The 16,472-nt window shown below is 47.6% G+C and overlaps 1 protein-coding gene across 2 annotated transcripts in view; it reads left to right on the forward strand.

Annotated features, from left to right (window-relative positions):
• The window catches only part of LOC138371342 (peptidyl-prolyl cis-trans isomerase-like), an 87,926-nt gene that overhangs the window by 51,150 nt on the left and 20,304 nt on the right, over nt 1-16,472 (forward strand). For both annotated transcript variants that reach the window (XM_069336130.1, XM_069336131.1), the window contains one exon: nt 10,409-11,109. The gene's annotated coding sequence lies outside the window, so the exon portion shown is untranslated. The remainder of the gene's footprint in view (nt 1-10,408; nt 11,110-16,472) is intronic.

Genomic DNA, 16,472 nt, shown 5'->3' on the forward strand with positions numbered 1-16,472 from the left:
GCGCTGGATGCGGTGTTTATATACCTGTCTTTATTTAGGTATATTTTTGTATGACTGAGACCGTTCGCACACCAGTGACTGTCCCTTTTTCAACCCTTCCAGTCCCCCTCATGTGCATGTCCAACCCATGCTAGAGTCATTCAGGGGACCCACCTTTTTCATGTTGTGAGGTGTGGGGGTTGTGGGGTTGGTTCTGTACTCACCTGGTAAGGCTCCTGGCTGTGCTTGCAGGGTTTGAGCTCTGGCTCTTGGGTCCCGCCTACCTTGAGGTTACCTTGTAGATCTGGTAGAACTTGCGGGATAGTACCAGTGGAGTGCAGTGGTGCTATAGGCACAGTTGGGGAACACTGTATAACCATCAGAGGTCTGCGGTTGTTACACGACCTACTTGCGAGCATAAGCCTTATTGCTGGTACGTCCGTGGACTTCCAGGGCACCCTAGCCTGTTTTCATATAGAAGTTCCGGCCCATCCTGGTTGTGGGGGTAAGTGGGCCTGCGGGCCGCTCCAAGCAGCTGCCTGGTGGGCCACCCTCTGGCCGGTCTAGCCTGGCCTCGGGCTGGGCTTGGGGTGTAAATGAGCTCCCAGTACCCCATCCAGCAGGTATCGAGCGGGGTTTCTCCGCCGTCAGTCGCCTGGTGTGCTGGGTTTTGTCGTGTCTCTGTTGTCCCTGTCTGGGGTCTGCCTACTCCGTTCTCTGCCTTTGCAGAAGCGAGTTGCTATTTACAGGTTGCATGTTGTGGTGGTGCCTGTTGCTGCTACTGCACGTGTGCATTGGTACCGTGTTTCGCGGTGACGTGTCCTTCTTCCTGTGTCTGGTTGTGGTGTGGCGCTTTGCTGCTGTTTTGTACATGGGGTTTGTGTATGGGGGTTTGCTTGTTGTTTTTCGTGGTCTTCGGATAACTGGTTTGGCCCTCTCATGTGCTTGGGGGGTTTTCTGTCCCTGCCTGATTGTCCACCCCTTGTTGTTTTCCTGGGGTTTATGTGCTGCTCTTTTTTCCTGCCTCCTCTGCAGCAGGGGTATTCTGCGTGTGTTCCTGGGCTTCTTGGGCGTTTTTCAGCCTGTGTCCTGTGGTGTGCTTCTTTGTCTCGGTCTATTGCAGTTGTTCGTACCCCTTGGTTCGGGTACTGTTCTGGCGGCAACCCTTCCGCCTTCTTTGGTTTCCTAGCTTGCCCTGCCAGTTGGTTTTTTGGGGTCTTGCGATGTCTCGTGTTGGACCCGTCATTTCTGAATTCCTGGCGGGCTTGCTTGCTTTGGGGAGTTTTTCTGTTCGGCAGACGTTCCAACTCCTTGTGCCGCCTGGGTTTCGGTGGTCGCACCCGAGATCTTCCCGCGGCTCTGCCTTTTCCTGGGCTCGGAGGGGCCTTGTCGGGGCTGCTTATGTTCTGCCTCGCGGTCTCGCCTCTGGTTGGTGGTCGGGTGGCTTCGTGGTAGGTGTCCCACCTGCGTGCTTCTCTTGGTGGTAGTATGGGGTATTTTGGCGGTCCTTCCTTTTCCTGTCCCTTCTTAGGTGGTTACTCTTGTTAGCTTGGTTTACTCTCGGCTTGGTTTTCTGGTGGGGGTTGGGGGCCGTCGTCTTGCCACATACTGTTGCCCTTTTTCGTAATTACCTAAGTGTAGTTGCAGGATGAGAGCTACGCTCGTGGTGTCCCGTCTTCCCAGCACTCTTTGTCATATAACGCTTTGAAACTACTGACGGTCTTGGCCTCCACCACCTTCTCACCTAACTTGTTCCAACCGTCTACCACTCTGTTTGTGAAAGTGAATTTTCTTATATTTCTTCGGCATCTGTGTTTAGCTAGTTTATATCTATGACCTCTTGTTCTTAAAGTTCCAGGTCTCAGGAAATCTTCCCTATCGATTTTATCAATTCCTGTTACTATTTTGTATGTAGTGATCATATCACCTCTTTTTCTTCTGTCTTCCTGTTTTGGCATATTTAATGCCTCTAACCTCTCTTCGTAGGTCTTGCCCTTCAGTTCTGGGAGCCACTTAGTAGCATGTCTTTGCACCTTTTCCAGTTTGTTGATGTGCTTCTTAAGATATGGGCACCACACAACCGCTGCATATTCTAGCTTTGGCCTAACAAAAGTTGTGAACAATTTCTTTAGTATATCACCATCCATGTATTTAAAAGCAATTCTGAAGTTAGAAAGTGTGGCATAGGCTCCTCTCACAATATTCTTTATGTGGTCCTCAGGTGATAGTTTTCTATCTAGAACCACCCCTAGATCTCTTTCTTTATCAGAATTCTTTAAAGATTTCTCACATAATATATAGGTTGTGTGGGGTCTATGTTCTCCTATTCCACATTCCATAACATGGCATTTATTAACATTAAATTCCATTTGCCAAGTGGTACTCCATATACTTATTTTGTCCAGGTCATCTTGAAGGGCATGACAATCATCTAAGTTTCTTATCCTTCCTATTATCTTAGCATCATCAGCAAACATGTTCATATAATTCTGTATACTAACTGATATATCATTTATGTAGACAATAAACATCACTGGTGCAAGAACTGAACCCTGTGGTATTCCACTTGTGACATTTCTCCAGTCCGATACATTGCCTCTGATCACTGCCCTCATTTTTCTATCAGTCAGAAAATTTTTCATCCATGTTAGAAGCGTACCTGTCACCCCTCCAATATGTTCCAGTTTCCAGAACATCCTCTTATGTGGAACTCTGTCAAAAGCGTTTTTTAGGTCCAGATAGATGCAGTCAACCCAACCATCTCTTTCCTGTAATATCTCTGTTGCTCGATCATAGAAACTGAGTAAATTCGATACACAGGATCTTCCAGATCGAAAACCATACTGTCTGTTTGATATTATATCATTTCTCTCCAGGTGTTCTACCCATTTAGTTTTAATTATTTTTTCCAATATTTTGACTATTACACTTGTCAATGATACCGGTCTATAATTAAGGGGGGTCTTCCCTGCTTCCACTTTTGTAAATTGGAACTATGTTAGCCTTTTTCCACACATCAGCTACAACTCCTGTAAACAGGGATGCCTGAAAAATCAGTTGAAGAGGAATGCTGAGCTCAGGTGCACATTCTCTTAGAACCCATGGTGAAACTCCATCTGGACCAACTGCCTTGTTCTTATTTAGCTCCTTGAGCATTTTTTCTGCTTCGTCTGTAGACACCTCTATGTGCTCTATGTTGTTTTTTGGAATTCTTATTGTATCTGGTTCCCTGAAGATTTCCTTTTGTACAAACACACTTTGGAACTTTTCGTTTAATGTTTCACACATTTCCTTTTCATTTTCCGTGAATCTATTTCCCATTTTCAACCTCTGTATATCATCCTTTACCTGCAATTTGTTGTTTATGAATTTATAGAATAGACCTGGTTCTGTTTTACATTTGTCTGCAATCCCTTTTACAAAATTTCTTTCTGCCTCTCTCCTCACTGCCGTGTAGTTGTTTCTCGCATCTTTGTATCGCTGGTATGTTTGGGGGTTAGGCCTCTTCCTGTATTGATTCCATTTTTGTGTCTTTTGGTCTCTGGCCCTCTCGCACTTTCTGTTAAACCAATCCTGTTTCCTAGTTCTGCTTCTCTGTTTTGGTATAAATTTTTTTGTGCCTTTATCATATATTTCACAAAACTTGACATACATCTCATTCACTTCCTTGCCTAGCAACAAGTCTGTCCAATTATACCCACTAAAAAAAATTCTAAGGTTGTAATAATGTCCTCTCCTAAAGTCAGGTTTTTCAATTGCATCAACCTTCATATTTTCTTCCAGATAATAACGCATTGCATACTTTATTCCCAAAAAGACATGGTCACTTTTACCCAAGGGAGGAAGGTACTGAATGTCAAATATTTCTTCCTCCTTCCTGGTAAATATCAAATCTAGCATGGAGGGAACGTTCCCTTCCCTCATTCTTGTAGCTTGTTTAACATGTTGATACAAGAATGTTTCCAGGATGAGGTCTACAAATTTACAGGTCCAGAAATCTTCTGTTTTAGCTTCATATGCTTCCCAGTCTATGGCTTTCAAGTTGAAGTCGCCGACTATCAACAGTCGTGAACTATCGTTATCCGCTTTCGCTATGATCTCTCTCATTATTGTTATAAGACCTTCTCTTTTACTATCTAGCTCCTCCTTTGACCATGTGCTGCTTAGCGGTGGACTGTATGCATTTATGATCATTAGTTTATCATCCTCATGGCAGATCTTTAGTGCTATTATGTCAACTTCTTGTGGATTGTCAGTCATTATTTCGTTCACCTTTAGGTGTTCTTTCACCAGCACAGCAACGCCACCGCCTTTCCTAATTTTTCTGTCCCGTCTCCAAATTGAGTAGCCCCTTGGGAATATGACTTCATTTAAAATAACATCTTCAAGTTTTGTCTCCGTGAGTGCAACAATGTCTGGTGTCTGCAGCTGTATTACATCACTTAACTCCAGTATCTTCGATCTTACTCCATCTATGTTGGTGTATGCAATCTTCAGGAACTTGTTCCCCCTTTTCTTATTTTTCACTCCCCCTCTCTCTAATGATTTTGTTGGTTTGCCTTTATGTACCACTTTACTGGTCTGCCTACCCCTATCACTTTGTAGAAAAAAGAATCGATTTCTTCTTCATTCCTGCTCTCATTTAAACGTTTTGCCTCGGCAAGGTTCAGTTTCAGCTTCTCTCTATCTTCTTTTGAAAGATCTTGTCTTAACGACCACACTTTCCCATCCTCATCACTTTGTAATTTTCTAGCATTCCTTAGTACTTCTTCCATCTGTTTGGCACTGTTTAGGGTGATCCTCGATCTTTCCCTTTTACAGATCTGCCTATTCTCCTGTAGTCGCACACATTCTCTATGGTTGTAAGACCTTCCACGAGGCCAACAATTTTATCTACTACTTTTGCTTCTTCTACAGCTCTTTCTGACCTAGATGTTATCTCCTTTTCTTTACAGCCAAAAATGATCAGGGACTTACTCCAATCAACTGTGTTTTGCACCAACTTCGGGTTAGATGCCAATTCTTTTCTCACTTCCGGCCTAATGTTTGTTTTATCTTGGTTGCTGCAGTGTTTGACTTCCTTAACTGCTTCTTCTATTTTTTCCTTCTCCTTGGCCACTTGTGCATAAGTGAGTTGCATATCTTTCTTGCACTGTTCTATTCCCTGTGTAACTTCCTCCATCTGTGCTGACAAAATCGTGCATCTTGTGGCACTGGCAGAGCCGCTTCGGCTGGCTTTCGGTCTTGATGTTGCTTCTGCACCGTTAGTAAGCTGTCTCGTGCGTCGTTTCACCTCTGGCCTGTTTGTGCACCGCTTGCACCATCCTGGTCTCTGGTCAGCGTGCTCTTTCTTCTCGGTTTGTAGTGCCCCTTCGGTTCAGGTGTGTTTTTTCGTCGGCTCTTTTTTCCTTTTGGCATTTGCCTCTGAGGGTCGGGTCGCTGTGTTTTCTTGCTCCTTCGATTTTAGCGTTTTGGTTGTTTGGTGGCAGCAGTCTCCATCTTTTCTGGCGCAGGGTGGGGCTACTACATTCTGGAGGGGTCCAGGGTTTGTTGGTGCTTCGTTGCCGGGGGTGTGTCGTGTTTTGTGTTCAGTGGCGGCCCTCTGCTGTTGTTTGCGTGCCACGGCGTCTGTGTCCGGAGCGCGTTTTGCATTGATCCGGTTCTGTTCTTCCCGGTTCGCGGGTGATGGTGTCCCGGGTTGTCAGTCGTGTTCTTGCGGCTAAGCTGCCTGTGTTCTTCCCTCATGCCCATGGCATTCGTGGCTTCGGTGCTCTCGCTGCCGTCTGGGCGACGTGTCCTTGCGGTCTTTCGGGCATGGATTTTTGGTGTTCGTACGGGGACCTTGCTGCTCGTTGTTCTCGTGTTGTTCCCGGGACTTTTCAGGGCTGTGGCGCCTTGGGTTGGGGTTTGCTGCCGGTTGTCTCGCTTCCATGGGGGGTGCGTGGTGTCTTCCTCCCGGTTCCGTCCCTTTGACCTTCCTCTGTGGGTAGTTAGCTCTGGGGAGCCGACAGGGCTCCCGCCAGAAAACCAGCGTTGAATGTAATTAAACGCCATTTTCTGGGTGAGACCCGGAGGCTCCCCGGCAACCCTCCCTCCCTCCGGTCGGTGGTTTTTCGCATGTTTTGACATCCAGCCTCAGAACTGATGGGTGGATAGCCGGCGTGGGAGGTCTGGGGCTCTCCCTTCCCCCTCCCGGGGAGGGGGGAGCTGCGCAGACAGCGGCGCGGTGACGTATGACGTCATACTAGTTTGCTTGTTTTCTGTTGAGGAGTTCTATCCACTAGTTCGGCCTTAGGTAGCAATTTTCACCAGAATAGGGGTTTGTTTTTGGAATGCTTACCTCTCTAGATGCTTGACCCAGTCGATGGCAGACATAGAATGCTTCCAACCACACGGGGGTTTCTATAGGCCATTGCTCCCCTTGCCTCTCTGAGGGGGCCAGGTTCTGGCCGTGGTCCCCGGTAGGCCCTAGATCTCCATACACATGACTGATGCCAAAGTCTGACATTAGCATATCAGCCTGGTAAAGCTCCGGGGAGCCTCCGGGTCTCACCCAGAAAATGGCGTTTCATTACATTCAACGCTGGTTTTGTCCTGTTTTGCAGTGCACTTGGAATGGGGTTGCCAGTGTTCTATATTTGCACGAATGCCAACCTCTTGTACCTATCTAATCTTGAAAGTGTGTATTACAACATTCATTATGCAAGACCAGTTTGTCTATTCCCTTTATCTCAAACCCTACCCAGCTGCATGTTCCAGGGTATACTGTAGATGGCAACCTGGAGTTTAGTGAGTGGCTCCACTCCCTGGCTGTTCCCTGGGTCACCATCACCACCAGTGTGGAGGTGCCAGTTTTCTGTTTGGTGTCCTTAGTATTTCAGTATTTAGTAAACTGTCCTCAGTATTTTACTACTTCTAATATTACAGTATATGTATATTAAAATTTATATGCTTAACCCTTATGTACAGGTACTTATCGTATGTAGAGGAGTACAAGTCACTGTTGTTGACCGTAACCTTCCCCTCAGGTCTCTGGGTTGATGTGTCCTGTTGCTGCTACTTTGTTCTTAAACCATTAATGACTGGTTGGCTGTATCCATTATCATAAGGAATTTTATGCTTACTTTCTGGCTTCCTCTGTTGACTTACTCTATTATTTATTTCTAGATTCCCATTCCCATATTTCAATATAAATTCACAGTTTATTCTCACTGAGGACGGCTCTAGCCCTGGTCACCTCGTGGCTAGTGTATACACATTCAAGGGTGTTGCCTTATTTTGGCACTCTTATACATCTCCACTTTTTCACATGGCAATATTCCTACATTTCAACTTTTATGTGTCGTGTTACACTTCACTGTAACTTCACTGAATCACTGTTTTAGAATAGCTAATACAGTGGAACCTCAGTATTCGGATTTAACTGGTTCCTGAAGGAGAGACGAATGCCAAAAAGTGCGAATGCCGAATAATTTGTTCTCATATGAAATAATGTAAATTGGATTAATCAGTTCCAGACCACAAAAATAAAAATAGTTATACAATAATTAAATGAAATAAATGCTAACACACTTTACCAACACTTAGACATATGTTGATGGCATATGTGGAAGGTGGTGAGGCAGAGGAAGAGATGTTCTTTGGTAGGGGAGTCCCATACCATTATAACTTCTGGTAGTTGTGCTTCTGGGATTCTTTCTCTTTTCTGTCTTTTTCTGTTTCCCTCATTATACTCACTGGATGCTTTTCTTACAAGAAACTTGTCCAAGGATGATTAATTTTGTCAGCACTTTAACGTCTCAACTGCTCAACATGCCTGCAGGCCCTCAATGGGGGGGGGGGGGGGCTTGCAATGCGCCTCCGGGGATCTTATATTTTTAGCGTATGATTCAAAACTCTCATGGCTACATGGGGTTCACATCAGCTTCCTCAGGGATCTTGTAAACAGACGCCATCTTTAAAAAAAATCGTGGGCAACATTCCCTGGTGTGAGAGTCCTCAGTACTGTACTGAGTGAGTAACCAAGGCTGGCACACGCAGCATGAGCTCACAGCACTGCTGTTCAGCTTCTGACCACAGCATTGCCAAATAATGTCAAAATATATATATAACTTGTATTACTGTATTTAGCCATGATAGTATCACAGAAGAGCCTAAGTGTGATAATGACTGTGTACATTGTTCAAATATCAGTGAATCAATGCTGTTCACGATGTTCACAGCGCTAGCCACATCACAGCATTATTTCGTCCATCTAGGAATCTTCAAACGACTTCTTATGTTACTTTACAAAATAAAGCTGTGGTCAATTATTCATTTACAGGATTTAGTGGCCAGTATTGTGATAATAGCTGGATTTTGGTGATAATTAGCACTGTGCGTAGTATTGTGGGAGGAGGAAGTTTGGTGAGGGAGGGAGGGAGAGATTCCAGATAGCGTCACTGTGTGTGGCAGCCACTCTTGTTTTGCTCACCATACTAACTTAGTGGTTCGCTATGGTGAACACATATGTACATGGGTATATACAATGTGTGTATGTAGTGTAATAACAGCAACAGGAGTTTGTTGGGAGGAGCTATTTTGGTGAGGGAGGTGACGTCGTAATCGTAGCGTCATCTGCTGGCTGCTGTGTGATTTCTCATGCAGTGTATGGCGGCTACTGTGCTGTTTGGACACAATACCGGCTTACTTGCATAGTTCTGGTGAATAAAACATCTAGATACGTATACATAACATGTGTAAATAGTGTAATAAAAACATTAACAGTATGGTGGGAGGAGGAGTGATGGCGAGTACGATGTTGGAGATGTGAGGCTGGGAGTGGCAGCTCACACTTGAGGAGTTCTGAGTGTGTTTATGGAGAATGTATATAGTGTGTGATAGTGTATAGTGTGTAAATATGTTGTAAATATACATAAATGAACATGAAACATTGGTGTGAATAACAGTATGGTGGGAGGAGGGGGGATGGCGAGTATGATGTTGGAGGAGTGAGGGAGGACTGGCTGGGTGTGGAAGCTCACACTCGCGGAGTTTTCAGTGTGTTTATGGTGTGTGTATATAGTGTGTGATAGTGTATAGTGTGTAAATAGAATGTATATATACATAAATTAGCATGATACATTGGCAATATGTGCAGGATATGTGTACACGTGTCATGCACGTAACACAGTGTCTTCGGACAGTACGGATGTTCTACTGCCATAATATAGTCTACGTGTTCATTATACATAGGATTGTCACAAAAAAAATAAATAAAATGTATTTGGAACTGTGCGCAAAAAATGAACAAAAATATATTCGGGGCAACTCACGCATCTTGAGCCGGCGCCCTTACTGGCCTCGGGAGAGTACGCCACGGGCGACCGGGGATTAATGACGTCATCTTGAGGTTATCTTGAGATGATTTCGGGGCTTTTTAGTGTCCCTGCGGCCCGGTCCTCGACCAGGCCTCCACCCACAGGAAGCAGCCCGTGACAGCTGACTAACACCCAGGTACCTATTTTTACTGCTAGGTAACAGGGGCATAGGATGAAAGAAACTGCCCATTGTTTCTCGCCGGCGCCTGGGATCGAACCCAGGACCACAGGATCACAAGTCCAGTGTGCTGTCCGCTCGGCCGACCGGCTCCCTTTGGTTTTATGACCGGTTCCCATGACCAACCACGACCTTACGGACCCCATAGCAGCCAAAGTACAATTTCGACTTTTTGTTAACATATCCATACTCAGGGAAGGGTTTTTGACACTAAAAAAATCCAGAGAATATATTTCCTGCGCACTGGCGGGGGGGGGGGGGGGGTTGCCGTATTTGGAAGCTGAGCAACCCAGAGGTTAAAATGTTTCTAAAGTGAGACATGGCAATGTCTTTCAACAGGTTTATAACACAGTTTGTCAGGGTGATAATTTTCAAGAAAATGTTTTCCATTTTGCACACCTTCCTTTTATTAGAGAACTATATTTAGGAATACCAAACTCTGTATCGAGAGCAGACACACGGGCACCACTTTCATATTCAGCTACGAGTTCTTTCTTCATCTGTGTCTTGATTCAAACCATTTGTTTTTTTTTTTTTTGCTTGGCCCTTATCACTAACTTCATAAGTGACATGATGACTTATTTACACTAAGAATATCAAACATATCCAAAATATCCAAGAGAAAAGTGTAGTGGGTTGTGTAGTGAACAACAGCTATGGTGAAACTGAAGCAGCAGAGACGCATGTTTACTTCTGAACGCTTGGCAAACGGATGAACACTGTGTCTGAATACTGTAAAGTGGGAATTGGAAGCAGTGCAAATATTGAGGTTCCTCTGTACAAGGAAATTATGTAAATATTATATAATTTGTATTGAAAAATACAGTACAGTACTGTAATATTACTTTTTATTGCAACTACATCTAGCTTAACCAAATATTCTTTTCCACAGGATAACAAGCCAGAGGAATGTTCAGTGTGTTTTAACGATTATGGCGACAATCAGCTACGGCCTCGCACACTGCCGTGCGGCCACACATTCTGCTCCCAGTGTATTGACAATGCTATCAAGAATGGTCAGGTGACCTGCCCCAGCTGCCGGGCCCAGCACGCTGCCACAGCTGCTACTCAGTTCCCAATCAGTTATGGTATGGAGGCCCTTATCAGAAAACTAAAAGGTATTGAGGTTGTGCCAGGGGTAACAGTACCAGCAAAACCCATTAAAACTCCTGCGAGAGGAATCAGCAAGAAGTTACGCTCCCTGGTGCAGGAGCAGAAGAGCATCATCAGCAGCCTCATTACTAGCTGTGAAGAGGTACTGTCCCAGCTGGGGAAGTACCAGGGGCAGCTGGGGGACTGGAAGACTCACCACCTCCAGCTCCAGGACAGACTCTATGCTCTGGTAGAGCAGAACAAGTCAGCAATGAAGCTTTTGGAACTGGAGGATACCAGTGTGGTGAATATGACAACACAAGGAGAGGAAGGGAAGACTCAGCTGCAGGCCATGTTGGGGAGCCTCGACACAGTCAACACCCCACAGGAGGTTGACACAACCATAGACACAGCTGATGAGTGCAGCATGAAGATAGAAGATTGGCTCCAGAAGTGCCAGACGCACTTCCCAATGTCAAGACTGTCCACACCTCAGTGAAGGTACGATGCTGAAGGTCACATTGTTCTCACCCAACTGTGTGTAGTATTGCCTCTATATAAACACTTTTGACATAGAGACACATCAAGATGAGAGTAGACTTTATATATAGGAAACTTTCTGGGGGAAGCCCCTTCGGCTCCACGAAGCTATCCGGACTGATATGAATGTATTAGACCCTAGCATCAGTCAAGCGAATGGAGTTCTAGGCATAACGGGGACCACGAGCCAGAACCTAGCCTCCCCTCAGAAAGGCACGACGAGCAATGGCCTATAGAAACCCCCGTGTGGTTGAAAGCATTCTATATCTGCCATCGACCGGGTAATGCACCCAGAAAAGTAGGCATCCCAAAACAAACCTCTATTCTGGTTAAAAGATTGCTACTGGAAGCCGAACTATTGGACAGAACTCCCCAAATGAAAAATGAGCAAACGAACATGATGTCACAACCTTCACCGTGCCGCCGTCTGCGCAGCAACCCCCCCTCCCCGGGAGGGAGTAGGGCAGCCCCAGACCCCCGTGCCGGCTATCCACACACCAGTTCTGTGGCTGATGTGCTTCCTGGACGGTTGTGCGACTCTGGCTCTGAATTTTCCAGTGTTGTGCCTTGTGATGTGGTCCTGTCCTGTGGTGGTGTGCGAGCCAGGAGAACCAGTACTCGGTCTGCTTGCGCCTAGGGTTACCTTCCCTAGGTAGGTAGCCCTAGAGTACTGCCTGTAAGTACTGCCCATGGAGCTTGGGGCTACCTTCCACAAATCACCTTTGGGGTCTACCTCTGCTGTAGGGCTTTTGCTGCGTGAGTGATTACCCTCCATTGGAGTCAGCTGGGGTGCTTCATGCACCCCTCTTTGTCTCTGGGAAGGAGGTAGTTTTCGTCACTGGTTGGGATGCAAGGTATTGTGCAGCTAGTTGTCACCTACTCATAGTGGCCGGCTCTGTTCCGCCTGGGCACGTTGTGCTCCTGCGAGGTTTTTTGTTTTTTTATTGTTTTTGTTTTCCTGCCTGGTGGGGGGTCTGCCCCTTGGTTTTGGTCCTCACCCAATTATATCTTGGTAGTCCTCTACTAGGTACCCGTGAGTGTACATGTCTCGTGAGTTCAGCAATTTGGAGTTTGTTTTGGTAATTTTTGGCGCTGGTTAGCAGTACTTAGTCTAGACTTCCCCTAGTGAGAATATACGACAAAGGGCCCTGGAAAACCCCATGTGGCTCAGTGGTCTGATGGAGGCATCCCTCGAGTCCCATCTTGCTTTGTACGAGTTTTAAAGGTTGCTCTGTCTCCTTATCTCAGGGTGACATTCACTGTTTGTGCCTCCGTCATGCTGCCTGTTGGGTCGGTGACACCTTCAACCTGGAGTTCTGCGAGTTTTGTTCCTTGTTTGTACTCCAATACACCCAGTCCACTGATAATGATCTTCGGGTGCAGGCAGCTACGGCATTGCATGCGCGTTTTAGGTTGCTGCAATGAGCTAGGTTGGATGCTCACCCGGAAGCCCTGAGACTGCCCCATGTTTGGTTATAGGGACCCAGATTTGGGGGTGTTAGTCGTTTCGACTTTGGTTTCGTCAGTGCCCCCTTGTCCTTCCCCTGCTGTTGTTCGTTTTGTTCCTCCCCCCTCCCCCTTGCTTCTGGCTCCGATGTGTCTGAGAGTTTCAGAGTCGGGGTAGGGTTTAGTTGGTGTTGAGACTCTGACAGTTTCAGGGGATGCCCCTTCCTGTGTGACGATGGAGGCATTCAAGCCTGTTCCTTCAGCTGGTGCTTCTGGGATTGACCAGTGGGCCCTCTTTGTTCCAGCTTTTCCGGCGGCTTCTGCCTTTTCTTTTGAGGCAGGGGGCTTGGAGGACGGCTCAGCCCCGGGTCCTGATGTGGAGGCTCCCGGGGCGGGTGGAGGGGTTAACTTGGGAGGCTTGGGCCCATTACACCCCGCTTGGTTTTTGGTGCTCTCTGAGCAGGGCTTGTTACAGGGGGTTGGGTTTTCTTATCTTCCCTCCCTGTACGAGTTTGATATGGTGTCGACCCCTCCCCAGATTCGGTTCTGTGTTTCCTTGTGTGCCTCAGTCCAGTCCTTCCGGAGGTTTTTGGCCTCTTGCATCCTGCCTCATGAGGTGCAGGAGGCTCTTATGGTGGTTCAGGTTTACCTGGGGGACAACTTTGAGCACCTCAATGCGTGCTTGTTCGCCCCTGCCCTTCCTCGGGATGGCGGCATTGTGCAGCTTCACATGCAGGTTCTCACCCTTTTAACTGCCCTGGTTGCTGAGGATTTTTGCGCCCGTAGCCTTTTGGTGTTGGTCTTGCGGTTCTTTTTCCTTCTCGAGTGGTCTTTGAATTGACTTGAGGAGGACATGGAGGCACTTGGGACCGATCCTGGGTCTAATGGTTTTGGGTTGGTTTTGGTAGTGCGGGCATCGTCTGCCCTGTTGAAGCTGTTCGCATTGATCCTGCGGGATGTGGTGTCTGTTTTTTGTTTCTTATCTCGCATGTCGGCAGGCAGTGATCGTTCAATCCGTGGAATCAGCTTGGGCTCTGGTTCTTAGGTTTCTTTGCCTGTTTGTCCTTTGCTGTTTGCAGAGTCTGCGGTGGTGCAGTATCTTCAGGTAGCTTTTTCCGGTTGCCGTCCCATATCGAACTTGTTTGTTCTCCAGGGGGCCTGTGGGGAGGTCGTCCCAGAAGGGTTGTGCCAGGGCTTAGGGTTCCTCTTGTCGTGGTAGGCCAGTGGTGCCAGTTTTGGGGATGACACAGCCTTCAGAACTGATGATGGCTGGTTAGCGTGATCGCTCTGCTCATAATGGGCTTTTCATATTGTTTCTGATGGCCTGCGGTGGTGTTGGGTGGCCTCTCCTCCTTTAGGGGGTTCAGGGCTGGTGGGTGGGTCCCTCAGGTGGGTCCCGCATGTTTCCGGTTCTGAAACGGGACTGTGCAGACCTGCAGTTCACTCTGGACTTGTTCTGTCTGAACCCTTGGGTCTCCTGCCCCTCCTTTCGGATGTCTACCCTGTCCCAGGTCTGTCTTTTCTTGGAGCCGGGCACTTGGATGGTGTCCCTTGACTCCGGGATGCATATTGGCATGTCCCAATTCATCTGGGGTTCAGGGACTGGCTTGGTTTTTTTGTGGGGCATCAGGCTTACCATTTTCATTGCCTTCCATTCGGCTCGAATCTGGCACCTTGCGTGTTCACACGCCTTACCCAGGTCGTGGTGGCCCATCTGCTTTTCTTAAGGGTTCGGGTTTTGGCCTACCTCGATGACTGGCTGGTGCTGGTGACATGTGGACTGGCTCCCAGCCAGTCCGCATGTCTGCTCGCCAGGGATTTGTTTTTTTCCCAGCTCGCCTGATTCGGGTTCCTGGTGAGCTGGAGAAGTCCCATCTGGTTCGCTCTCAGGTTCGGTCTTGGCTGGGTCTTGTGTGGGACTCTCGGAGTGCTTCCTTGTCTCTTCCTCCGGAGGCCCTTTGGCAGCAGTCCCGCCTTCGCCTGTTTCTGGGGGGCTCCCGGGTCACCCGGCGGTTGCTCGAGGGTTTGTGCGGGAGTCTGAGCTTAGCAGTGATGGTCTACCCACCGGGTTGGGTTTGGCTTCGTTGGCTGTTCTGATTCCTTTGGGGTCATCCCTTTGGCCTCTCTCGCGATTGCTGGGTTTGGCCTCTGGGGTCCTTGCATCAGTTGCTGAGTCGCTGACTTCCTCTTTGGGTTTTTCGGGGGTTCACTGCCTTGCTGCCTACCCGAGCCCTCGCTCAATGTGTTCATGGACGCATTGTCTTTAGTCTGGGGGCTTTGTGACCAGTGCTCAGAGGACCAGTCAGGGGCGGTGAGGTCTTTCCTTCCTGACCCACCGCTTGGTGTGGGAGTTCGCGGCGGTGTGGCTGTCACTTCGTAGGGTTCAAGTTGCTCGCGGATTGATGGTCAGGCTCCATTTGGAGTGCTCCCCAGTGGTTCATTGCCGGGGTTCGATGTGGTCTTTGGCTCATTGGGGCTGGTCGCTTCGGTTGACTCGTCTGCTGAGTTCTCAGTGTTCGGCTCTCCTGGCAGTTCACGTTCAGGGGGGTGTCCAACGTCCTGGCGGACGGCCTGTTGTGGTTCATTCCACTGTCCACGGAATGGACAGTCGACGCTGACTCGTTCAATTGGCTCTGCCGGACATACGGGCTCCTGGAGGTGGACCTCTTTGCATCTGCATGGTTGGGGCGCCTCCCATTATATGTGGCACCCTTCCCCAACTGCAAGGCTGTCAGGGTCGACGCCTTCAGGCAGGACTGGTCAAGGTGGGGTTTCCTCTACCTCTTCACTCTGGTTCAGCTGTTACTCCAGGTCCTAACTCGCTTGGAGACTACCAAGGGAGAGTAGTCCTCTTAGCTCCTTGGTGGCCGGCCCAGCCTTGGTTTCAGGTGCTGCTTGCTCGATGTCCGAACCCCGCGGGTCTTCCCGTGGCTCTGCCGATTTCAGTAGATCGGACCGGTCCGTTACGTAGCTGGTTCTATCTTCTTGAGTCTTCATGTCTGGTCTTTTTGATGTGGGTCTATCTCCGTTTGTATGGTGATCAGGTGGCTTTGTTAATGGTGTCCCACCTGCATGCTTCATCTCTGTAGCAGTATGAAGTTTCCTGGCGGTCCTTCCGTTATTTCTTATCCCTTCGTAGGTCTCTGATAGGGTTGTCCTCTTCTTCCTTTCCTTGTTGTTTTGGGACCGTCATCTTATGCAGATTACTGTATAAACCCGCTAATCCGGACTATATGGGTAGGACCCCACGCCAGATTAGCCGGTTTTCTGGATTAACATACTTTTTCACCGCGTGAGTCCAAAAGTGACCATTTCCAAAAATGTTTGTACAGACAACCACTTGGTTTGCAAACTTAAGTTATCCAAAGGCAGGCATGGAGGGAGCTGTCAAGTCAGTCAAGTCAGTCAGTCCAGTCCAGTCAGTGGAGGAGAGGTAGTGAGGGATGTGTAATTACCTAAGTGTAGTTACAGGATGAGAGCTACGCTCGTGGTGTCCCGTCTTCCCATCACTCTTTGTCATATAACGCTATGAAATTACTGACGGTTTTGGCCTCCACCACCTTCTCACCTAACTTGTTCCAACCGTCTACCACTCTGTTTACAAAAGTGAATTTTCTTATATTTCTCCGGCAGCTTTGTTTCGTTAGTTTAAATCTATGACCTCTTGTTCTTGAAGTTCCAGGTCTCGGAATTCTTCCCTATCAATTTTATTGATTCTTGTTACTATTTTGAACGTAGTGATCATATTGCCTCTTTTTCTTCTATCCTCTAGTTTTTGCATATTTAATGCCTCTAACCTTTCCTCGTAGCTCTTGTCCTTCAGTTCTGGGAGCCACTTAGTGGCATATCATTGCACCTTTTCCAGTTTGTTGATGTGC

Source organism: Procambarus clarkii, chromosome 35 (genome assembly GCF_040958095.1).
Source record: "Procambarus clarkii isolate CNS0578487 chromosome 35, FALCON_Pclarkii_2.0, whole genome shotgun sequence".
In the NCBI taxonomy this organism is placed as follows: Eukaryota; Metazoa; Arthropoda; class Malacostraca; order Decapoda; family Cambaridae; genus Procambarus; species Procambarus clarkii.